At 41.9% G+C, this 25,667-nt stretch overlaps 1 protein-coding gene across 11 annotated transcripts in view; it reads right to left on the bottom strand.

The window, feature by feature from the left end:
- Positions 1-25,667, bottom strand: part of SEMA5A (semaphorin 5A) — a 470,523-nt gene that overhangs the window by 344,472 nt on the left and 100,384 nt on the right. For 9 of the 11 annotated variants that reach the window (XM_025451472.3, XM_025451477.3, XM_035710390.2 and 6 more), the window contains one exon: positions 22,500-22,591. The exons of the other annotated variants lie outside the window; for them this stretch is intronic. The gene's annotated coding sequence lies outside the window, so the exon portion shown is untranslated. The remainder of the gene's footprint in view (positions 1-22,499; positions 22,592-25,667) is intronic. 11 annotated transcript variants of the gene reach the window in all.

Below are 25,667 nucleotides of genomic sequence, written 5' to 3'. Positions count from 1 at the left end.
GTGGGTTTCAGGGATAATAGCAAAAAGATTTTCACTGTCATCCGAAGTATATATTTTGTTCTAATCCTTGTATTGTTTTGGAAAGTCGTCAGTAAAAATACGGAAGACAAATCAAACGGTGGTCGGGGGTCATCATACCATAAACTAATTCTCAAAGCTCTTCTTTTGCCTTCAGTCAGGGGGATTGGATTTTATCTGTTCCAGTGTTTCACTCTAAAGTCCAGGAGCACATAAATAAGGGGGGAAAGGCTGAATTGGAAAGCTGGGAGGCCAGGGTAGATAGAAGCTAACCCGTGGCAGTGTCTGTGGACTCTAACTCACTTCTGATCACTGGTAACTACAGGATAAACCCCGAAGTCATTACACATCAAAGGCAGGCCCCTTGAGGCACCTGGGTGGCTCAGTGGTTGAGTGTCTGCCTTTGGCTCAGGGTGTGATCCTTGGGTCCTGGGATCCTGTCCCAGTATCGGGCTTCCCACAGGGAGCCTGCTTCTCCCTCTGCCTGTGTCTCTGCCTCTCTCTCTGTGTGTCTCTCATGAATAAATAAATAAAATCTTTACAAAAAAAAAAAAAAAAAAAGGGCAGGCCCCTCATTTCCCAGCAATTAGATCTAGATGGAGGCGAGCCTCCAGGAGCCTCCAGGAAAAAGACTAAATGTTGTCAATGCCAGGTCCTGCTCTCCAGCTTCCACCCTGGGCTATCTCCTGGATGGAAGCTAGTGGCATGAGGTCAGGAATACTGTCAAAGGCAACATGAAAATAGCAGTGCATCAAGCCCAAGGCCTGGCCTTCACAGATACATGGTTACACAAGCACGCACATGTCTTCAAGACTTGTTACGTCCTGCTTCTGATTTAGTAGAGTGGGTTTAGGCCAATAGTTCAAAACCAAGGGCAATTTCGCTCCCTCTGCCTGGGAACATGCGGCAATGTCTGGAGACAATTCTGGCTGTCATGACTAGGGGATGTTACTGACATCTAGTGAACAGAGGCTCGGGATGCTGATAAATATCCTGTAACACACAGGAAAGCCCCCCTCCCCCCAAAAAAGAAATTATCCAACCAAAAATGTCAATAGTGCTGAGGCTGAGACACTCTGCTTTAGGGTGAAATTAAAGAGAAAAAAAAAAATGATGGAATTACATTGCACTATGCACTGTAAGGAGGAAAGGAACCGGTGAGACCAATTACCATCAGCCCCCTCCCGTGATTCCAACCAAAGTCCAGCCACTTATTGGAAATTCCTGCCACGCAAGAGGAAATGTCCTTTATCATTGACATTGACATTGCTCTCCATGGTCCCCAAATACTCAGGGCACACTGAGCTGGAAGCCCGAGCCCCCAAAACTTGTCTCAGCTCCTCAAACAGGAAGCCTGGGAGAGTCACTGGACAATTTTCTAATTACCTTTTACATACTATACAGTCGCTCTTTATTCTGCTGTGTAAAAAATAAGAAGCAATTTATAGCAGGCATTTCAACTCTCCACTGTTTATTTTAAGATGCTGCTGCTTTTACATTTTGTCCATAAGAAGCTGCACTGAATAAATAAAAACAGTTGGACAGAATTCACAGACAAGTTTTTCAAAGAGCATATTCTTAACATCATAAACTGCAACTTCTAATTAAATATGCTATCCTACTGGATTGTATGCGCAGAATATATTTCCCATTTCCACTTACGCACATCATCTGCTTTGCTCAAATAGGTTTTTTTTTTTTTTTTCAATTTCTCACATAGATCTGTATTTATTTAAGCCTTAAGTGGGATCCCAGTTTGTGCACTGCTCCCCACCGATTCTAGTTATTGCCCGGCACTGCCTACAATTTGCAAAGTCGAAGCTGGCTCTCATTGCTTGTGGTTTTCAAACTCAAGGGGAGGAAGAACGATCCTGAAGCCTGAATTCATTCACCTGATTCCATAACTGCATTCCTCTGTTGAGACATCTTCCTTCACCTCTATACCATAATCACCACTGATCCTGGGATCCACACCTCCCCTGCCTACTAGCCATTCTGACTGATAACATCATTTTAAAATTTATCACATGCCTCCCGTCTTAGATCAGGCTTCTGTAATAAATTACCACAGACTGGGAGGTTTGAACAACAAACACTGATTTTCACACTCCCAGAGGCTGGCAAGTTCGAGACCAAGGTCCGAGCACATGTGGCGTCCGGTGAGAACCCGCTTCCTGGTTCACAGACTGCTGTCTTCCCTCTGTGTTGTCACACAGCAGAATGCGGAGAGGGGTGGCAAAGGAGAAAGCCACCTCTCTCATGCCTTTTTTTTTTTTTTAAGATTTTATTTATTTATTTATTTAAGAGAGAGAGAGAGAGGCAGAGACACAGGCAGAGGGAGAAGCAGGCTCCATGCAGGGAGCCCGATGTGGGACTCAATCCTGGGTCTCCAGGATCACTCCTGGGCTGAAGGCGGTGCTAAACTGCTGAGCCACCCCGGCTGCCCTCTTATGCCTTTTTTTATAAGGGCACTAATCGATCCACGAGGGCTTGACTGTCACCTCCCAAAGGGCTCTCCTGCTAACATCATCACATTGGAGGTTAGAAATTCAACACAGGAATATGAACTTTAGTGGGAACAGAAACACGCAGTCTGAAACACGCCCTATATGCAAGATGGTGCGAAATGAGGGCACACGTTCCATTGCCCATGTTCCTCGCCTCCCAACCAGTGGTATTTGGTTTCAGCACGTAATTGTCAGACCCCTTCCTATGACTGCAATCAATCTGCTTGCCGCTGCTCACAACTCCTGCCACCCAACAGAAGCGATCCTTATCCTTGGCACACAACAACTGTCCCTGTAGATGACAGAGACTGGGGGCACAGTTGGCTAAGCTCCCCAGAAACGGGAACTCCGATTTCTATGTCTTTATACAGCAGAGAATAAGAAGCTAGTAGCAAACACAGCTCCACATGCTGAAGACAAGTAATGGGATAGAAAGTCCTAGAGACAACTGTTGGTGCGAAGAGGCACTCGGACCAGTAACGGGCATCTTAACCACTCAAGACCAGTAGAGGACCGAGTCTCCGGCCGGACTCTGTGCCTCCCCTGGGAAGTCAGGACAGAGGCAGAGACAGGATGGGGCAAGACCCTCCTCCGGGTCCTGCCAGGGGAGGAGGAAATGCAGCTCCGAGCCGAGGACCAAAGGGGACGAGGCGGTGACGGCGTTCAGGGGCTGACTCCGCAGCGGGGGCCGCACGCACACGCACCCCGGTCCCGGCACCTTACACGTCGGGAAATGCCACCCAAGGACCCTCTGTGGACTCGTCTGGGGAGCACAGTGTTCCCTCAAGAGTCGGGGTCAGCCAAGGGCGGGAGAAAGCTCAACCCCATCTACTCAACTCCAGCAAACACAAATCAAGCTTCCAGATGAGAAAATTAGGAACGACCCTTGTTTGTCCGGAGTGTCACCTAGAGAAAAGTCACGACTAGACCACTGGCGACGGGACGCGCATCCTCGCAGCCCAACCGGATTCCCCCCACGGCTCCTTCCAGGGCCTGGTCCTGGAATCTGGGCCGCGCAGGAGCTCCTCCAACAGGGGACCAGATGAGCGGCTTCCAGAAGGTCATGGAAACCCTCACCTCTGCCACGGGCCCACGCATCTATCGCCCCGCAAGTTACTTCTGCCCCCTTTGGCACCCACCTGCTGTCCTCCGTGTAAGTCAGAGCAGCAGCAGGTGCCAGCGGCGAGCTGCTGCGGGGCCTGTCTACACAGCACCTCTCGAAGAGAAAGTTAAGCCCTTGCCGTGACACTGTACCTTAGTTACAGTATTTGCCATTACCCATAATACACCAGTGATTACAGCATCTGCACACGTAGAAAAGGCAATTGAGACACAGGAAAGCATGGTCTTACTTGTCCTGGGTTCCCCATGTGCTGGAGAGAAGAGGAAATATTAAATATCTTCTATCAAATACCTAAGGGCAGACTTCAGGATTTCTAATTCACTGCTGGTGAATATTTATCTGCTAAGAGGAGGCAGTGGAAAGGGAGAACGAATATTATAGAAGACCCTCAGAAAGGATGCCTCACATCAGGAAGTGATGGTTGGGGGTGGAGAAGAGTCTATAACCCTTGCAGGAGTTACTTGAAGCCCTTGAAAGAAATGCAAAGGCTCTCTGATGATCTGACCTGTATCCGGATCTCAACAGAGTCCATCCAGTACAATTGGCTTGGAACTCATGGTCCCCAAATTCCCACACCTTCATGCCTTTGCAAGCTCGGTGCCAACTGCTGGGCCATTTCTTAGAAGCTGCTTCTCCGTCTCCCTTCATAACCACTGTTAATGGTCTAGCAGATACCCTTCTAGATCCTTCTCCGTGTTCACGTAATTACATCCAAACATATGTATACAGGCTTGGAGGATGAGGTCTTCCTGCTTTATAAAATAGGATCTATCTTGCTCACTTAATAGTATCAAAACCTCTCCAAGTTAACCAGGAGTGATTGAAACTAATTTTTAAATGGATGCGCCATATCTGAGGCATTCTCATCATTTAATTGATACATAAACTCACCATGCAAGGTAGTTTTTTGAGGGCTTTGGGGGTAGGAGTGGGCACTGAAAACAATGATACTATAAACACTCAACACACGTAGTCTTCTCTATCCGTGCTTGCATTTTTATTTTTGTAATCTGTATTCCCAGAAGTGGTACAACTGGGTCAGAGTGTGTATATTTTTAGTAGGAACTGTCAGACAGACTGCTTTCCCAAAAATGTAAACAATTCACATTTCCATCAGGAATGGGGGTGAGTCCCCTTTATCAGCATCTTTACCAGCAGGGGTTTTATTTTATTTTTGTTTCACCAGTCAGAAGAATGGAATTTCAGTTGTGGATGGATCATTATTTTATCTACTTACTGGACATCAGAATTCACTCATAGTTGAATTGCCAATCATATCTTTACCCATTCATTTGTGGGTTATTTGAATCTTTCTTATCAATCAATTCCTCTTTGTAGATTAGAGATGGTAACCTTAGGTCTATCACATGCCTTGCAGATACTGTCTCTATGTAATCTCTGACTTGTTAGATTGTCTCCATCATCTTTTAGCATACATTTTTCTTAATAACATCCAAATCATATTCTAGTTCTTACATTGCCAATAAAGAGGAAGAAATAAGCAGAAAATTCCCGATCTGCAACTGCTAAAATTAAGACTAAAAATCCACTGAAATATAAACTTGAACGGAATCCAGTATAAATAAAACTACACGTCCAAAAATGCGTTCTTCGTCATTGGCACAAAGGCTGTCTTGACCCTTCCTTGGCTGACAGGAGCTCGATGCATAGAATGTCAGTAACATGGCTGGTCCAACACCTTCCAGTGGATGCCACCGAGGTGCCACTCAGCAACTCTGAAATCTGGGCAAGACATTTGTCTGGGGAGTTTTCAGCTGCAAATCCTACTCTGTGCTGATGGGAGGATAGACTCCTTGAGCAGTACTCAGGAGCTCTGGGTGACATGTTTCACCCAGAAACCCTCATGTCTGGCACGGGGAGCAGCAGCACCCAGAGAGGGGGCAGTGGGGCTGCACACGCGACATGGGGTGAATCTGGACAGACGACTGACTCTCCATTTCATTAAAGCCAGTAGGTGGAATTTTTTTCTCTGCTTTAGAGATAAAGCAACAAGAGCAGGAACAGGACACGTCCACCGGAGAATTGGTCTCTTTCATTGTCATTAAGAGATTTTGTTATCCCATTCTGTCATCTTCCAGAATTTTGCAAGTGATAAAGTCATAGGCTTTCCTGTTACGTGGTAAAGAGGCAGAGAAATATATTGTTCATTCCACCTGACCCTCTCAGGCACATTTCAGTGTTGTTGGCTTTTGGGATCCTGTTGGATTTCTGTCAGAATGTCACTGTTGACAACAATAAGGAAGATGCTTCACCATGTTTCTAATTCTAAAAACGGTAGAACAAAATTACTCTTAAGAAGAACAACAGAGGGGGACGCCTGGGTGGCTCAGCAGTTGGGCGTCTGCCTTGGGCTCAGGGCGTGATCCCGGGGCCCTGGGATCAAGTCCCACATCCAGTTCTCCATGGGGAGCCTGCTTTTCCCTCTGCCTGCATCTCTGGCTGTGTGTCTCTCAGGAATAGATAAATAAAATTTTAAAAAAAAAGAGAGAGAGAGAACAACAGAGCGAGCGGCACATGGGTGGCTCAGTTGGTTAAGCATCTGCCTTCAGCTCAAGTCACCAGTCCCGGGGTCCTGGGACCGAGCCCCACATCGGGCTCCCTGCTCACCAGGGAGCCTGCTTCTCCTTCTCCCTGCCTCCCACTTGTGCGCTCTCTCTCGCAAATAAATAAAATCTTAAAAAAAAAAAGAAAAAAAAAGAACAACAGAACTCCCTTTCCTCTCACCAACCCCATCTGAAAGCCTGGGCCAACTGTAAAATCTCATCATAACGACAGGTCATATGTTCTCTGGCCTCACAGACAACCTGTAAGCAAGTATTAAAAGTCCTGATCAATTGGGGGAAATTTCACATTTTATATTTAATGCCCTCAGTGAGCTTCGCATTACTCATTTGAGAAGACACAGCAGCACTACACTTATCTCTGAAATCTTAATACCATGGCGCAGCAGAGAAGGGAAATCATGTAACATTAAAATTCAGGCTGACTGAGTTAAGGTGCTGCAAGTTTACTTCTGACCCCAACTGACCTGTTCCAAAAGGCATTCCTGAGAAGTGATTTTCAATCTCTAAAAATAACACAAATTTTTAAAATGGGATCAACTATACACAATAGTACTTGGAGCTAAAATAATAATACTGTGTTGTAGATTTAAATCTGCTGAGGTTAGATCTTAGGTTAAATATTCTTAAAAAAAAAAAAAAGAATTTGGGGAGGTCTTGGGTATGTTTAAGGCCTTGATGCTTACAGTGGTTTCACAAACTCATCAATGTATGTAAATACACATTTAGATATATTCTTTTTATTGGCTTTTCTAAGTCAATACCTCAACGAAGTGACTTTTTTTTTTTAAGATTTTATTTATTTATTCATGAGAGACACAGAAAGAGAGGCAGAGACACAGGGAGAGGGAGAAGCAGGCTCCATGCAGGGAGCCCGACGTGGGACTTGATCCTGGGAATCCCGGATCACACCCTGAGTCAAAGGCAGATGCTCAACCGCCAAGCCACCCAGGCATCCCACAAAGTGGCTTTTTAAAAAAATGAGATCTTTTAGATTACTTATACAACAACTCCTTTCTATAAATCAGCATTTTCCCCATGAAATGCTCCACTGGGAAATAAATCAATAAATGCCTGATTCTTCAGTTCAGCCTACTGTTAGAATCCATGGCTGGATCACCGTGCCTTACAAGTCATCGATGTCCTTTTCACAGGGTCTCCATGTGGATGCTGGATCAAACCTGTTCCTTCTCAACATTCAGCCCTATATCTTGGTTTACTGTACACACAGCTGCCCTGGGGAATCTTAATGGCCAGTGTCAAATCTTATTTTCACTATGAGAAAGGTGAGCTTTCAACTTCGCATTAATAAGCCAAATGCATTTCTCCTTGGTAAAAAATCAAAGTTCTAAGCCACTGATAAAACTCTGATGACACCCTGAGTTTCATCACTCTGATCCTCTTACAAAAAGGTGTCCACAATGCTAGGGGGGTAAATAAACTCCTTGCACGAAATCAAACCCAGAGTGGCTCTCTGGCCTGCATCTCTACCTGCTGCATTATTATTAACACCATGTCATAGTCTCCTACCCAGCACTTTGCAAATGCTCACAGAGATTGACTTAGTCAATAAGTACACTGCCTGCTGCCAGCACTGCCACTGAGAACATGAAATATGTTGGGAAAAATATTCGACGAGTCTCTTAAATACTGAACTTTCACTAGCTCAAGGTTCCTAGAAAAAAAATACAGTAATTAAAAGAGCAGGATGCGAAAACAGTAGGGCAGATTTTTATGTCAGAGAGTAGCATTTTGGTAACAAGGAAACCCGGATAGATCATTAAAACCCGTGTCTCGCCTTGCCCCACGCCTCCAAAGATTCAACTGGGAAGAGACTGCATTTACAAAAAACAGCCTGAACTGCTAATTGAAAGAAAAAAGGCAAAATAAATGCTGACAAAAACTACCATCGCAGACTTCATTGTGAGAATCTGACCTTATTTCTATAACCAGAATGGGATTTAATGTTACAACCGTGGAGAATTTTGCTGCTAAGATGTTGAATGAAATCTCTCTCAAGGGGAGAATTACCTTTGGGACTTCAAGTATCAAAGCACCATAGTATCAAGTGAGATATTAGGAAGAGCTCTCCAACAGATGCTAAGACCCTCCCCAAACGTTGTAGCACCCATGGGTCTGTCTGCGACACTGTTTCCCTCTCGCTAGTGTATCCTACTGGACAGCCCTGGACTCTAATACTGTTGATATGTCTGACTCCCAAACCTACCTCCTGTTCCAAGCATTCGCAGGTAGTCCAGACTCACATATCTATCTGCCTACTCTCTCTAACTGGATGAAAAATGAAAGCTATCGGGGATCCCTGGATGGCTCAGCAGTTTAGTGCCTGCCTTCGGCCAGGACGTGATCCTGGAGTCCAGGGATCAAGTCCCACGTCAGGCTTCTGCATGGAGCCTGCTTCTCCCTCGGCCTCTATCTCTGCCTCCCCCCCCCCCCTCTCTCTCTCTCTCCCTCTGTGTGTGTGTGTGTGTGTGTCTCTCATGAATAAATAAATTTAAAAAAATAATAAGAAGAAAGCTGTCAACCCAAAATTAACATGGCCCCAAGAGAATTCTTATTTTTCCCTCCAAAACCTGTGCCTCCCCTGACTCCAGGACTTCTGTCTCCATAAGTGGTGTACCATCTACTGACTTTCTCAAGTCCAAAACCTACAATTTGTTCTTAATTTTTCTTCCTCTCTTCCCCAAAGCCAAGCCATCAGAGTACCATTGACTCTGCTTCTAAAAACACACCAAACCCATCCACTTCTACCACCTCCACCAACCACTCCCTAGTCTGTGCCATATCATGCCTTACCTTATCACCTGCCATGGCCTTCTAGCTAGTCATCCTGCTTCCCCTCTTGCTAATCCACAGTCCACTTTCCTAATGGTAACTCTGACAATTTTGAATGACAGTTTTAAAATGCAAACAAATCCAGTCCCTGCACAGCTTCTACCAAGGCTTCTCAAGGCCCATGACGAACATCCATATTTGGTGTCCTGCCCTACAAAGCCCTACGTGCTCTAACTCTTGCCCACTTCTGTGGTCAATTCATACCACTCTCCCCTTCCTCATTACACACAGGCGAATCTAAAGTTGCCCACAACTTGCTCTCTATCACATGGCCCAGTCTGGGTTCTCTGCACAGCACTGACCACTACATGATACTCTTCTTCTTTATTGTGATATAACTATTGGTTATAGTCCAACTCTCCCACCTAAAATGTAAGCTCCATGAAACTGGGAGCTTGTCTTGTTTATCAGTGTATTTCCAAGGCCCAAAACAGTCATATCCACTGTATGTCCTCAATAAATGTCTGCTTGGATATGGGGAGGTAGGGTAGATACAGATTATTTCACCTTACCAGTTTTGTCACAACTTTCAAGAAAAAGGGTTAGCGTTTTACATCAATAATAGAAACGTAATTTCCAATCAGACATTAATTGTGATGCCCGCTAGTCCTCAATGACCCCAATATACAGGAAAAGATGTAGGAGAGTAACCCTTTGTTTATACAGATGTTTATCCATGAGGGATCTTTGTTTGAGATTAACCACCAATCATGTGTTTTCTGCAGAAAATTACACAGTGAGAGTGGGTTCTAACCCTCAAAATATCTGCTAGCTCAGTGAAATAAAACCAAGACACTATTTGCAGAAACCTATAGCAGCTTTAGTTTACAACATTTAAAATAGGTGGGTTCTACTGCTTTACAATTCTTGTCCATAATTTTCTGCCATGGGAGCTTCCTTGGTGACCTTTACAAACTAAAGGGACTGAAATCCACACTGGATTAAGAAGGTCCATGCTGCAGCCCTGGTGGCACAGTGGTTTAGCGCCACCTGCGGCCTAGGGCGTGATCCTGGAGACCCTGGATCGAGTCCCACATTGGGCTCTCTGCATGGTGCCTGCTTCTCTTTCTGCCTGTGTTCTCTCTGTGTGTTGTGTCTCTATGAATAAATAAAACATCTTAAAAAAAAAAAAAAAGAAGAAGAAGAAGAAGAAGAAGGTCCATGTTATCCACAGCCATCCAGGTGATCTTTGTGTGACCTTGGTGAATTTCTCAACCTCTCTATGCCTCGCAGTTTTCTCACCTCTAAACTGGGGATAACATTAAAACCTGCTTTGCATGATCACTGAGAAGATGACATGATACAAGTAAAACAGTTGTAGCAGGGCCTGGGATAAAGGCTTGAGTGATGTGAGCCATATTATGAATTACTACCAGATTATTACCAGTGACTTATATAATGTTTCCTATTATTAGAGAATCTTTATTAAATTTGTACTGTCATTGCTACATTAGGAAGGACTGTTGAATGATGTTCCCTGGAGAACTGGTCCAAATCCTCCTTCATACCCAAACAGGGGTGAGTACTGCTGCTAGGTGGGGCTGACATAGGAATATTTACCCTGTGCACTTTCCACACATGTGGAATTGGCCTGAGTTCCAGAAAAGGAGAAAAAGCTACTCCAAATCCATCAGATCTCCATAAACCCAGCATCTTTGGGTAGAAATGTTAGTTGTAGGTATATCTGATCATTTAGGGTTTGCTTAAGAAAACAAAAATTACTTTGTAAATGCTCCGCCATTGAGACAGACTGTGAATAACAAAACAAGAGTCAGTGGGGCACCTGGATAGCTCAGGTTAAGGGTCCAGCTCTTGGTTTCAGCGCAGGTAATGATCTCAGGGTTCTGGGATCAAGTCCCACCAGAGTCTCTATGCTGGGCATGGAACCTGCTTGAGATGCTCTCTCTCTCCCTCTGCCCCTCCCACCCCTGCTCTCATGCATGGGTTATAGCTCTAAAAAAAAGAAAGAAAGAAAGAAAGAAAGAAAGAAAGAAAGAAAGAAAGAAAGAAAGAAAGAAAGAAAGAAAGAAAAGAAAAGAAATAAAAAGTCAAAGCTAGAATATATATGACACTGAACATTATAATCACCAAAGCTGTCATAATTCATAATTACTGTGACATCCCAAAAGAAACTTCTAAGACCTTTGCACAGACCTTTTTTACACCTAGATTATGCAATAATGTTGGAAGAGCATAATATAGTACATAAAATAGAAAGTTATAAGCAGACACAATCAGCTCCTAGAACATATGGTAGTGGAATGATAAAGCTAGCATATAACTATGTATCAAATTAAGTTAAGAAGGACGGCATTCCAGAAAAATTTTTTTAAAAAAAGTCATAGTTATCTGAGAGAAAAGCACTACACCATCCTACGGAAAAGATGCTTGGTTCAGTGAGGATACTTTACAATGAGCACTAATCAAGGAAGTGTGTGGTCACTCACATGCTTCACTATTATTGTTCCTTCTTATTTGCTGCTTACTGTATGCCTGCCCTGTAGATGCATCCTCTCTCATGCTCCCACCTGTGAACACAATGGCAGCATGGTACAGGTATATGTGCTCAAATGGCTGATAAAAACGGTGAGCAACTGTCCACATTGTGCAGTAAAAAATATGTGTGTGTATGTGTGTGTGCACATACACACTCACAAGTGCTTGTAGCACCAGGTTAGTGAAAGATCACTAATTTAAAAGGTTAAAAATTAAATTAATTAAATTAATTAATAAATTAATATATTAAATAAATTAAAAAGGTTTAAAAGCATAGCTGTGGTTTTCCTCTATTGGGTGGATGCTTTAGCAGCCCTGCATTACTTTACTAAAAATTCAAAGCTAAGCCACAATGCCGGGCTTTAGCACACTGTTTTAGACATTTATGTCACTGATGGCAATCCTGACATAGTGGCCTTCATGAGTCTTAAAAATAGCATGATCTCTGTCTATACCTGTATCTATAAACCTATCTACATGTATATCTCTATATATCAGTATCTACATCTATATATCTGTGTCTATATCTGTATCTATGCCCATCTATAGCTATATCTGTATGTTTATATACCTACAGCTACCTACATTTATGACTTTATGTACATCTATCTATCTATAAATATATATATGTACATTCAACTGACATGGATCTGGGCTCCCAGCATGGTAGGGACTCTGTAAAGACACATCATTGTTATTTTTTAAACATGTACATTTCAATAACTAAATTTACAGGAAGTAGGACTTCGGGGTGCTGAGCCAGGCTCAACACCATGACCTGATAGTCATGCTGTGCTGTGCTATTTTTACACTTAAGAATATGTACTCCTTGAAGATGATACTGATGAAATTCTCCATGACACTGACAGGAGGTCCAAATGCTGAATTTAAGAAATGTAAATGCCAGGAAGGAACTGACATCTGATCCTACAGTGCAGGGGAGGGGCCGCTAGTCTCAGCCCATGTGCTGTTTAACCACTGTCATCTTCCTTTTCAGCCATCTTCACATCTTATAGACAACCATTAGGGAGAAAGAGACTTCAGAGCAACCACACACTCTTTCCTCTCCAAGATACAGTACGAATAATATTCAGTTATACTGGAAGTTGGCAAAGATTACTCAGAAGGCAGTACACTGGGTTATCAGGCCTCAGCTGGACAATTTGGGGGCAGGCTATAATGGCTTTAGCAAATCTAATTATTTAATTATTGTAAAATCGTGAAATAAACATCTTAAATGTAGCACAATCAGAAGGCTAGAGAGGCACATTTTTATTGCACTCTTAAGGACCATTAGAGTAAGTTATGTTTTACAAAATTTCAGTCTAAATCACTTCATTAAATAACACATACATAATGAGTGCTTATTGCGCGCCAGAGTGTTAAGTAGAAGAGAAACGCAATCAAGCCAAGGGCTTTGCAATATGAATAAAAAAGACTACATGTACACAACAAATACTACCATGAATCCAATTTTAAATTGCCATAGTGGGGGCATGCACAGGAGTGCGGGGACACAGAGGAAGTGCAACTTCATTCATCTGATCATGGAGAGGAAGAGTAAAATCCAGAGAAGTGACATGTGAGCTGAGAAATGGTGAACTGGCAAATATCTACCTGTCGGAAAATAAGGGGAAAATTATACCAAACATACCAACTGAAGTTGGAAGTGGAAGGGGAATAATCCCATTCCTTCCTCATGTAGACAAGCTCAAAGACTTCCAGCCCTGTACTCAAATTAGAAATAGGGTTTTTCTCATTCAGTTTGGAAAATTCCAAAAGATCTATCCATCCTTCCATCCATCCATTCATCCATCCACCCAACCATCCATACCTCTATAAATCCATCCATTCAATAAATGATTATTGATAGCTTTTTATTTCTTGGGCTCTTCTCTATGCCTGGAGATGGACCGGTGATCAAAATAGGTAAAAAATCTCTGCCTTCATGGAGTTTACATTATGGGGAGGGCAGAAATTATGCAAATGGTGGGGATGATGGGCAAAGCTAGAGGCAAAGGTCAAGGTAGTGAATCCTCAGGGACTCCAGGGCTCAGAGGGCAAGGAGATGAGCAGCTGAGGTTAAGAGGAAATGGCTAGAAATGTTAAGGAATCACACCAGGAAAACGTGCCCTGAAATCAGTTGAAGAAAGTGCTTTGAAGAAGAGGGAGGGATGAGCAAAGGAATGCTGACCAACTGACTGCCAAGTACAATGCTGATGCAGCCTTGACCCCCTTGTCAGTAACATGACAGTGACCTGAGGAGGCAGTACTGATGGAAGACTGAGTGGTCAAAATGAGTTCAAGAGGAAATGCAAACACAGGAATTGGGGAAAAGAAATAGAGGCAAGTGACTTTAAGGAGTTTTTCTGTTAAAAAAAAGAGGGGGGGGGAGAGATGTGGGTTGTAGCTGAAAGGGAAATTAAAATCAAAAGGTAATTTTTTTTTTTTAAGATGGTAGATGTTGGGATTCCCGGGTGGCTCAGTGCTTGAGTCTCTCTGCCTTTGGCTCAGGTCATGATCCTTGAGTCCTGAAATTGAGTCCTGCATCTGGTTCCTCACAGGGAGCTTGTTTCTGCCTCTGCCTGTGTCTCTGCCTCTCTCTCTCTCTCTCTCTCTCTCCCTGTCTCTCATGAATAAATAAATAAAAATAAAAATAAAAAAGATGGGGGACACCTGGGTGGCTCAGCCATTGAGCATCTGCCTTTGGCCCAGGTCATGATCCCAGAGTCCCGGGATTGAGTCCCACGTTGGGCTCCCTCTGCCCATGTCTCTGCCTCTCTCTCTCTCTCTCTCTCTCTCTGTGTGTGTGTGTGTGTGTGTCTCTGATGAGTAAATAAATAAAATCTTTGAAAAAAAAAAGATGGCAGATGTTTCCATTCCTGTTGGAAAGATCCAACAGAAAGGGGAAAATAAAAACCAATGATGCTAGAAAGAGAGGGAAGAACATTTAACTGCTATCTTTGAGTTGGAGAGAAGGAATGAGATATTAGAGCCCGAAATGAAGGCATGGCCTAAACTAGAATTAGTCAGGGTGGCCACCAGGTGGGACACATGATCGGCTAGCTTGACAAGGTATTGCACCTTCAAACCATCACTGTGGCAGGGAGGTGGCTTGCTATAAGAGGAGGCACAGTTCTCAAAAGGCACATGAGAGCTCTGAGCAAGGCAGTCACCCCCTTACCCACCCAAAAAATAATCTGAGTTTTGTAAAAACTTAGATGCACCCACCTAATTTCTGAATGTTGGAAACATAAAATCTTTTCACTATTCTTAGATACCATTATTTGAAAACATGGTGGTATTTGCTTCCCAGAATCTCCTGACCATCTTTCCTTTCCAAAACCTTTGCTTTTTCTGCTTTGGTTTAACCAATCATGGTTACTGTCCAAGTTGTAAGCAAAAGCAAATGAAGCAAAATGACTCGATCCACAGTGGCCTGGAAGGCTAAAAGAGACACAAACACACATGAAAACCACATGAGAAGCTCCAGTGGATAGAACACGAACTGATTAGGTTTGCAACCCTGCAGCTACAGAAGCCTCTCCAACCCTCTGATCTGGAGGCCACAATGCAGGAAAACCCCAAGTCCCATGAAATTCAAAAATCCAAACACAGGGTCATTTTTATGCCCTTAGGAAAGTTCTGCCAGAAAGATCTTACGCACAGTTTAATCAGGGGACCAATATCCTTACAGGCACATATAAATCTTCAAATCCAAGCAATTAACCCTACATACATCTGCCCCTCTAATGGGTGTGTGAGAATGAACAGCACACATATACCATCACTACCCTGACTCAAACATGAAGCAAAGGAAAGAAAATGAATTCCGAACTTGACCACACATCTGTGATTCACAAATATTTATAGTGGTCATAAAGCCAGAACAAAACATACTTGGCAGACACTCACCTAAACAAACAAGGAAAAACGTCAAAATCCCATACTGGAGAGAAAGCAAGGTTTCCCCAGCTCCATAATGGGAATTCCAATGCATTCTAGTGTGGATAGTAGAGGCAGACAATTGTCCTGTCAGCGAACTTGGGAAATGAGGAGTGAAGTGCATGTGACCAAGGAAATCAGACCTGCATGAGCCTCTCCAGATCACCTCCTAGAGATTTTCCATCAGGCTGACAAGGCAACAAGACAGGAATAATAAGAAGTGGAGTCCACAGCTTTAGTATTTCTGACATTATTAAGACTGACAGGCTAATCTTTATTCCAAAATATAACCACTCAGCATGTTTAAGCAACTGATGTACCTGTGTCAATAATATACATTGAAATGCACCAGAAATAACACAAAATAAAATTCCAATCAGCACAGTGGCACCAATTGAAACAATGAGAGCAACTCAGTAAGCATGTGGCTTCCTATTTATTTAGTCTTTTTGTCTCCAGAAACCCAGTCCAGTGTCTCATTGCCTCTTCCCACTCTAAACTGATGCCCTTTCACTTTCCTTATGTGAAAGAAATCTAGAAAACCAAGAAAAGTAAAGCTAGAGACCTGAGTTGTGGTTAAATCTGTCCAAAGCCAGGTTAATCTTGATCTCGAAAAGAGAAATCTAGCCAATTCTCTACCTTCTGGAATGTGTAAATTAGGAAACCATTGTTGCAGGCACATGATAATTCATAAATAAGTTAATAATTTAGGTGACTGCTCTAAACTCAACAAGTGAGGATACCAACCAACGCATATGTGATTCCACCAGTACCATCTCTGTCCCACAGTCACACTACATAACGTTGAACACAAACACCAGAAGTTGGGCACGAACATGAGACAAGAAGAAAAGCACTGTGATAATGACTTAATCATATCCAGCATAATACATCAGGTTCTACTACATAAAAAGTACCGATACACAGTAGTTAAAAATATAGGTAAAAGCTAGAGAACATCTCAAAATGTGAAACTTCCACCTTTCCCCCAACCAAAAGGGGATTAAAGAAAGAATGAAAGAATTTCAGGTGCCTGGCCATAAAATAGATTTCTATTTGTAGGATGAAGTAATGTGCAGCTGAGATTCCTCATTCATACAAATATCTTAATTCTCTGAATATCCTCATTAAAGTAAAATTGGGGGTAGATTTTTGTCAGGGAAGGAAAAGAAAGGCAGACTATAACTATGAGACAAATTACAAAGAACAGGATCCATTTTTAAATAACTGAACTGTTCTCCAAATTCTAGAGATGAATATTTGTAATAATATCAGGAGAAAGTAGAGGAATTTTTTTTAATTTTTTTATTGGAGTTCAATTTGCCAACATATAGCATAACACCCAGTGCTCATCCTGCCAAGTGCCCCCCTCAGTGCCCATTACCCAGTCACCCCAACCCCTGCCCACTTCCCCTTCCACGACCCCTTGTTCATTTTTCCCAGAGTTAGGTGTCTCTCATGTTTTGTCACCCTCACTGATATTTTCACTCATTTTCTCTCTGAAGGAAAATTTTTATTAAATTCCTTAAGTACTGATATCATGATGAAAAAAATATCTGGCAACACTGTAATAAACTTTTAATTCAAAAGATAAAGTCAGGGGATCCCTGGGTGGCTCATCAGTTTAGCACCTGCCATTGGCTCAGGGCATGATCCTGGAGTCCCGGGATCAGGTCCTGCATCGGGCTCCCTGCATGGAACCTGCTTCTCCCTCTGCCTATGTCTCTGCCTCTCTCTCTCTCTCTCTCTCTCTCTCTCTCTCTGTCTCTCATGAATAAATAAATAACTAAAATCTTTTTTTAAAAAAAAAGGATAAAGTCAGCAAGCAAATGAAGTAAGGAAATACTAACAACAAAGAGTTAATATTCTTAAAAACAAATTCTGTTAAAATCTTTAAGTGCTGAATCTTAATAGTAAACAGGTATAAACAATTCTTTCACTCTCCCTCTGCCCCTCCCCTGTGCTCACATATGCTCTCCCCCTCTTAAAAAAACAAAATAACAAAAAACAGAAAACCAACCAAACAACATAATGAGTAAATAATGGAATATATCAAAATGAAGGAATATTATCAAATAGACAAAAAAAAATTAATGATGATGCTCAATAATAGTGAAGTTTTAGTAGAACAGACTTAATATATTATTGGTGAAGTATAAATATCTACAACAGTTTTGCAAAGCCAGTTAGCAATCTTACTGAAAATGGTTGGTTTTAAAATAATAAGTCAATGGCAGCTAATCAGACCTAATGAATGAATCTTCAATTAAAAGAAAGCTTGATAATAGTGGTTGTTATCATTTATGAAGCATATACTTTATGCACTAAATGTCTCCTTTCCACAATGTAGATCATAGTGTGAGCTATAAGAAGCTGGAAAGCAGGATTCAAATCCAGGTACATGAGTGTGAGCTACCCTCCCCTTGGCATGATCGTTTAAGCACTGTCTATGATTTTTGTTACCTAAAAATAATATGTATATATATCCAGCAAAAAAGAAATAAGTTGCTTTATACTGCCTTTACATGATGGACTATTATGTGACATTAAAATGAGGTTTATTAACAATTTTCAGTAATATGATATCATATATGTATAATAAAAAGTATATAACAAGGGGAAAAACAATAGGAAAAATTTTATGTTTACCGTTATTTCCACTCTGTAAATTCCTTATCAAAAATATATTATAAAAGACTACATTAAATGGCAATACTGTTAGTCCATGTCAAAAGCACTATGGGTGAATTTTTTTCCCCTTCTTTTACACAATATCTATGATGAACACTCACTACTTTAATCTTTTCTTTTTCATTGTTTTTAGATTGCACATGTATAATACTGCTGAAAAACTACAGCAGTGAATATGTGACTCATAAAGTACAAACGTCCTCAAACATAGAGATAATCTGTTTAGAGTTTGGCATATATTGCTGGTATATGTTCTAGTAGACTTTTTAACACACATGCACTTGTGTGTACAGATTATGTGTATGTGTTTAAGATGAATGGGATTTTATTAAATACATTATTTTGAAACCTGCTTTTTCCAGTTAATAAGATGCCATATATAGTTTTCCATTACTTTTGAATCTAAATTTACCTTTTTATATCATTGCTATTAAAGTGAAGAATCCTTTCAATACTCATGGAAAAAATACCTAGGGACCAGTGGCTGTATCAGGCTCATGGGCTTGCTAAAGTTATGTGTTTCTATGAATTAAGGAAAGGATAAATGATTAAACAAATAGAGCACTTTTCTGCTCAAAATCCTTAAAGAAACAAAAACTATTCAGTTTTCCCTCACTCATCTTTAAGATTTTATTTATCTATTTAAGAGAAAGACAGAAAGAGGAGAGGGACAGAAAAGAAGAGAGAGAATCCCAAGTGGGTTCCACACTGAGCTCGATCTCACCCCCCTGAGATTAGGATTAAGACCTGAGCTGAAATCAAGAGTCAGACGCTTAACTAACTGAGCCAACCAGGTGCCCCCCACACACCCATCTTTTTAGATGATAACCAGTACAATAATCAGATAGGCCTTCAGGTGTCAGAAGTATCCTTCTGAAAGAAAAAGTTAAGACAAAAAAAAAAAAAGAAGAAAAAGTTAAGACAGTGTGGTACTGGCACAAAAACAGACACATAGATCAGTGGAACAGAATAGAGAACCCAGAAGTGGACCCTCAACTTTATGGTCAACTAATATTCGATAAAGGAGGAAAGACTATCCACCGGAAGAAAGTCTCTTCAATAAATGGTGCTGGGAAAATTGGACATCCACATGCAGAAGAATGAAACTAGACCACTCTCTTGCACCAGACACAAAGATAAACTCAAAATGGATGAAAGATCTCAATGTGAGACAAGAGTCCATCAAAATCCTAGAGGAGAACACAGGCAACACCCTTTTTGAACTCGGCCACAGTAACTTCTTGCAAGATACATCCACGAAGGCAAAAGAAATAAAAGCAAAAATGAACTATTGGGACTTCATCAAGACAAGAAGCTTTTCACAGCAAAGGATACAGTCAACAAAACTAAAAGACAACCTACAGAATGGGAGAAGATATTTGCAAATGACCTATCAGATAAAGGGCTAGTTTCCAAGATCTATAAAGAACTTATTAAACTCAACACCAAAGAAACAAACAAGCCAATCATGAAATGGGCAAAAGACATGAAGAGAAATCTCACAGAGGAAGACATAGACATGGCCAACATGCACATGAGAAAATGCTCTGCATCACTTGCCATCAGAGAAATACAAATCACAACCACAATGAGATCCCACCTCACACCAGTGAGAATGGGGAAAATTAACAAGGCAGGAAACCACAAATGTTGGAGAGGACGCGGAGAAAGGCGAACCCTCTTACACTGTTGGTGGGAATGTGAACTGGTGCAGCCACTCTGGAAAACTGTGTGGAGGTTCCTCAAAGAGTTAAAAATAGACCTGCCCTACGACCCAGCAATTGCACTGCTGGGGATTTACCCCAAAGATACAGATGCAATGAAACGCCGGGACACCTGCACCCCGATGTTTCTAGCAGCAATGTCCACAATAGCCAAACTGTGGAAGGAGCCTCGGTGTCCATCGAAAGATGAATGGATAAAGAAGATGTGGTCTATGTATACAATGGAATATTACTCAGCCATTAAAAACGAGGGATCCCTGGGTGGCGCAGCGGCTTGGCGCCTGCCTTTGGCCCAGGGCGCGATCCTGGAGACCCGGGATCGAATCCCACGTCGGGCTCCCGGTGCATGGAGCCTGCTTCTCCCTCTGCCTGTGTCTCTGCCTCTCTCTCTCTCTCTCTCTCTCTGTGTGACTATCATAAATAAATAAAAATTAAAAAAAAAAAAGAAAAAAATAAATAAATAAAAACACTTTAAAAAAAAAAAAAAAACGACAAATACCCACCATTTGCTTCAACGTGGATGGAACTGGAGGGTATTATGCTGAGTGAAGTAAGTCAATCGGAGAAGGACAAACATTGTATGTTCTCATTCATTTGGGGAATATAAATAATAGTGAAAGGGAATAGAAGGGAAGGGAGAAGAAATGTGTGGGAAATATCAGAAAGGGAGACAGAACATAAAGACTCCTAACTCTGGGAAACGAACTAGGGGTGGTGGAAGGGGAGGAGGGCGGGGGGTGGGGGTGAACGGGTGACGGGCACTGAGGGGGGCACTTGACGGGATGAGCACTGGGTGTTATTCTGTATGTTGGTAAATTGAACACCAATAAAAAATAAATTTATTATAAAATAAAATAATAAAATAAAATAAAATAGAAAAAGTTAAGTACAAAAAACATAGAACCACCTCATTTAACGTATGTGGCAAAGGAGATCACCATGTTATCCCATGATTTACGTGCATCAACCTTGTTCAAACTTGACTCTTATAAACATCTGGTTTTGCTCATAATAAAAGAGGAAGATGTGATACCAGAACACTTTTGAGCAACACAATTATCAGACAGCCCAAAATAATTGCATGTTTGCCCTAATAAGTATAAGCAATAGCATTTTTAAGGGTGCAAAATAAAAATGTCACATTTAGAAACTACACAGAGACCAAAAGAGGAAATGCCATCTGATCTTATTTCATAAAGAGTTATACATTCTAGACTAACTAAATACACTGAAAGAACAGTGTTTATCAAGCCTACTTGGAGCAAAGCTGCAAGCTAGGTGCCTGCCTTAAGCTAATACACTTGGGGCCTACAGACTTATGACAGCAGATGCATTTATTCTAAAGAGTAGGTTTTGGAATACCTGGGTGGCTCAATGGTTGAGCATCTGCCTTTGGCTCAGGTCATGATCCCAGAGTCCTGGGATGGAGTCCCTCATCAGGCTCCCTGCAGGGGAGCCTGCTTCTCCCTCTGCCTATGTCTCTGCCTCTTTCTCTATGTCTCTTATGAATAAATAAATAAAATATATAAATAAATAAATAAATAAATAAATAAATAAATAAATAAATATAAAAATCATAATTAAAAAATAAAGAGTAGGTTTTTACAATTACAGGAGACTTCATTAAAAGTCACTTAAGATTAAATTCAGAGCATCCAAGCGAAATTTTGCTAAAGGACTCATACCTACTGGCCACTAAAACACACTTACTCGTCATACTGTGAGATCTCTGAGTGCTGTAAGTATACAGACCAGGGCTCGATAAACTACAGCCTATGGGCAAAATCCAGCTCAGCTGGCCTCTGGTCCTTGTAAATAAAGTTTTATTGGAACACAGCCATGTCTGCTCATTTACCTATTGTCTGTGGCTGCGCGAGTGCTTCAACATAGAGTTGAGTTGTTGAAACAGAGATTTATAAAATCAAATAGCAAATCCTAAAATATTGACTAGCTCACCCTTTTCAGAAAAAAATTTGCCATCTCCTGATTTAGACAGTTGTTTGAAAAACTAATTTCTTACTATTTATTGTGAGCTTCTCTTTTTTCAGTAAGGGAAAAAAAAATTAAAAAGCGTGTCTGCCTGATTCTCAGAAAGTATTCCCAGCACTATGAGGTAGTATTATGTTAGGCTTAAGAACACGGGTTCAGGGATCCCTGGGTGGCGCAGCGGTTTGGCGCCTGCCTTTGGCCCAGGGCGCGATCCTGGAGACCCGGGATCGAATCCCACGTCGGGCTCCCAGTGCATGGAGCCTGCTTCTCCCTCTGCCTGTGTCTCTGCCTCTCTCTCTCTCTCTCTCTCTCTCTCTGTGACTATCATAAATAATAAATAAAAAAAGAAAAAAAAATTTAAAAAAAAAAAGAACATGGGTTCAAATCCCAGCTCTGCCTCCAATTACTTGGGAAATCGTGAGCAGATTGCCTCACCTCTCTGGGGCTGCGTTTTTTTGGTCGTTCACTGCCATTTTTAACAGCAGAGATAAGTGACACTCATAAGCTATAACTGTGTCTCAATCTGTAAAACTGGCGGTGTCTTCATTTCCCACAGAGGTGTTTGACTTACCAAGGAGGGAAAGGGGGGAGCGTTTCCTGGATCATGTATCACACTACGGATCCACAGCACCTGGGCACTCGAGCCCACCTCACATGCCGGCACTTCAAAAAACAAAAGAAAAAAACAGATCCTATTAATCCATTTTAAAAGAGGCTATGGTCATTGCTTATCAATTCTAGAAACTTCCAGGAAGGCCCTGCATAACCAGCAAGCTATTTTAGTGATGTAAGACTTAGAGCAAAGTGACCCAGGACAGCTCGGAAATCACAACAGATAGCCCTCGCCTTATATCCCACATACGGATGGGTTTCCTTCTTCAGAAAAAGAAAAAAACAATTCCTACGCCGTTAACATACGCAAACACATCTCATGAAACACCAAAAGGACCATCGTTTCAAACCCATGTAAATTACTTTAAGCATTTTGAACATCAAATTCAGATTGGTTGTGTGAATTTACCAGTTTTATGAGGGCTCTTTCATCCTGTTGTGGGGTATATATTGCACTTTAAGTAATGCATTTGAAAAATAAGGAGCAAAGGCAGAAGGCAGAGAATAAACTATACCAATAATTTGAACTTGTATTTTTATTTACACATTAATTTATTTGGTGCAGAAGAAACTTTATTAGGAAAAGAACTGTAAACCATGAAAGCATTCACTTCACTAAAATGAATTCATCTTATTCCACCAACTAATCACCCCCCCAATCTCTTCAATTTAATATAAAAATCCTGAAAACCTGATACTCTAATGTGACAGAAAGACTACTACAAGAATTAGCCTCGCTAGAACCATATATGCCAGAAACTCAAGAAATGGGTTACCATCCCTTTCTGATTCATAAAGAATGAATTTGTAGTGAGGGACACCTGTTACTTCAAATACTGTCCTTTCAGCGCTCATGCAGGTTCTGTTGTCCTAGTTCACATAGTCTCTTTCTACTCCCTGCTCTGCAGCTTCTGGCTTCCAGTAAGCCTGGAACACAATGGCGTTGCCTATCCCCACACATACACTTGGGTAGCAGCTAGAATGATGATGAGAAAAAGGGAAGAAGAACTTCCCGGAACATTCTGGAACATTCTGGCTATTCCTCTATGCAGTGGTTCCCACACTACTTCAGTAATTATCTAAAGGCCATCTGCCTGCAGAAAATAAACTGAATTCCGGCATCTGGAAGTTTGTAAAATTTTATATCTGTTGAAATCAGCCGTTTGGAAGTCTTGAGGCCCAGAGGCCAGAGGGCAGACTAAGTGACACTGTCTCTCCATGAGGCTCTTTGCCTCCATCGGGTGCCTTTGGTTAGTTCACGGGAAGCCGGGGGCAATCCCAAACAACATATTCAGAACTGCCCAGGAAAGCCCGCACAGCCCAGGTGCGCACACACACACTACAGCATCACCAAGCCCAACATGGTCCCAGCTGAGTCTTTGAAAGCCCGTGACATCACCCTTTGGACAAGAGGAGGTGCAGATGCAAATTCTTGAGGCCAAAAGAAGAGTAAGGGAGCTCTCTCCAAGGTAAGGAGGCATACTCAGTCCAGAAAAACTTCGTAGGAGCAGCTAATTCCTCTCTCCCACCACCAGTCTCTCCTTTGGCTGTGGCAACAAACATGCTAGTCTGAACTTCTTTATACGATGGCATGTTGGAATACACCCACATCCTCTCTTGAGCCCCAAAATGTTTTAAAATTAGCCCTAAAATGTCTTTGTGTTTGTTTATTTCTTAGTTAAAATTTAAGGGACAAGGTTGGACAGACCCACTCATTATTGCCAGGAATACCTGGCAATTTCTATAAACTCATATGTGTCAGAATTAAATTTAAAACAGGGCTAAAAAAAAAAATAAAAATAAATAAAAATAAATAAAAATAAAAAATAAAACAGGGCTGATAATTAGGTCTAGAGGCTGAGCTCTCCTATCTTCCGTCAGTGCAGTCATAAATTAGTTGATAGGGTCCCCAGCTATAAGATCTAAGAGTCACACCTGCGGAGGATGGCCATCCTCTGAAATGTCAAAAGACTCAGAGGCCAAAAAGGGCATTGCTGGGAATTCAGAATCATTGACTCAACCAGATAAATAGTGCAGAAGAGGACTCCCCCTTCAATCCAGGCAGGAACAGCCCACAGTGTGGACCGCTGGATGCTCCAGGGCCAACTTCTGATTTCAAAATCAAGCCCCTCTCTTATGAAAAGGCACCACTCAAGTGGCACCACGCGCAGTGCAGAGTGTACACGGCATGGTGGACAACAAAACTCCCTTTAGAATCCAAAGCTTAAACTGGAAACCACTTCCTACAGGAGGAGTCAGGGGCATCCACCTTGAAAGGTTCTTACCCTGTCTGTGTTTACATCAGTGGTAAAGAAGATCTTTTCCCACCTTGGTGCCTGATAACCCAGCAAACAACATTGGGACCTCCTATACTAGGAGGTCAACCCTTGTCTGGGTTGGCGTTCCACCCTCTGAAGGAATACACCACACTCAATACGACACCCACATGTACCGAGCAGTGTAGACTTAGCAGGAGAAGCCACAGCAACAAGGCAGTGACCTTGTCTAAGAGCTAAGTTAAAGTCACAGACAAAGGCCCCTTCGGGTCCATGGGCTGAGCACTCCCCTCCTCCCCCCATAAGGTCACAGATTCCCTGATGTATAAACCATAAATCACTGACATATTTTCCAGAAAACTAAGAAGAAAGTCAAAAGGTAAAGAAATGACAAAGCCCCAGAGGGTTGCCTCGGGCGGTAGGTCGGAATATTTTAAAATAGATATTTAACTACCCATCAAATAAGAAATAGCTTATGTTTTATTAAAACAAAAAAGTTCCCATTTGACTCAATTCTGTATTATCCTTACTCTTTTCTCCTTTAGCTTGGTTTCCACTTTAGTAGAAACAATGGCCTAAGTCCTCCGCATCAGAATTCTCAGTGACAGCCTCACTCCAGAAAACACTGCCCCTGCAGCAGTCCTTCATGATTTACAAACAATAAACCTTCCCTAAAAGTTGCACCCCAGGCCACCTTCACAGGCTCTTAAAACTCTTAATTGAAATGCATAAATAAAATTTAAACATCAATTATAACTTCCTAAGTGCCCATCAGCACACGCTTTCTGCTAAAATATGCAACCTCCCCAGCCTGACCTCCTCAGAAAGAGGAAAAATGTAGATTTAAACAT

The sequence above is a fragment of the Canis lupus genome, chromosome 34, assembly GCF_003254725.2.
Source record: "Canis lupus dingo isolate Sandy chromosome 34, ASM325472v2, whole genome shotgun sequence".
Taxonomy (NCBI): Eukaryota; Metazoa; Chordata; class Mammalia; order Carnivora; family Canidae; genus Canis; species Canis lupus.
The sequence above is the reverse complement of the archived record's forward strand: the minus strand, read 5'-3'. Positions and strand labels throughout refer to the sequence as shown.